Here is a 1,032-nt window from a genome sequence, read left to right as displayed (position 1 = left end):
GAAGCTCTTTATTTCAAATCAAACGAAGTAACATCGACGTCAAATTTGAGCAAAATCCGTTGAAATTGGTGAACTTTTGGCTGAAAATGAGTTGCAGACAATTTGATTGGGAAATCCCATTAGGAATCGGTCTATCGATTTTTTCCACTCATCGATTTTTTTTCCTGCAGTTTTAGCTCAGAGCTGCGGTCATGCTGATGCACCGCCGTTATTTTTTTCTTTGTTTTGAAGAACTTAAAGCATTCAAAGATCCCATGAGTCCTATGTAATGCTGGCATCAAGTTTGAACAAAATACATCAAAATTGGTAAAAGTTATGGTTGAAAATGGGGTGTAGCCAATTTTAGTAGGAAGTCCTATAAGGAATCGGTTTATCGATTTTTTAAAATCCTGATTAAATGGAAGACCCCATAAGGAATTAGTTTATTGATTTTTCACCCCAAATAGGACTTAACCGAACACAACATTGCTGATTCAAAAACATCTATATTTATACTTTAAAGTTGGTTTTCATACCCAATCCAGTTCTGCAGAATCAGCGTCGCGACGTGAGCGCATCGGTTGGGAGTTTGATTGGCAGAGATGATCAGGTTGCATATACCAGCCCTTTTGAAAACACCTCCCCCATCATGTAACCCCCCTTTGCCCATGGGTTGGGAACCCTTCCAGCAAGGAAAATAGAACGTCCAAAAGGGCCCCCGATCCCCTGTGTCAGAAGCGGTTATGTTCAGATCACAACTAAGTACATATATATGGACAACACACACACACAAACATATACGTACATACACCTATTGCATGCATGTTTTTTGTACGCCCTTGTCCCAGCCTCTGTCCCACCACCACTCCCTACCTGAGTAATACCATCAATTGAGGCAAATTTGGCACTCGGACGTAAGTTTTGTAAGAGGAATAGAGAGGCCTATCTTCTCCCGCAGAGATGTGAGAGTCAGATCTCCCCTTTCGAAAACATGAACAGTTTTGTAACATTGTTTACAAAATAATAGCTGATCGTTTGCGAAGGAGCGTGTCT

This window comes from Octopus bimaculoides, chromosome 4, assembly GCF_001194135.2.
Source record: "Octopus bimaculoides isolate UCB-OBI-ISO-001 chromosome 4, ASM119413v2, whole genome shotgun sequence".
NCBI lineage: Eukaryota > Metazoa > Mollusca > Cephalopoda > Octopoda > Octopodidae > Octopus > Octopus bimaculoides.
The sequence above is the reverse complement of the archived record's forward strand: the minus strand, read 5'-3'. Positions refer to the sequence as shown.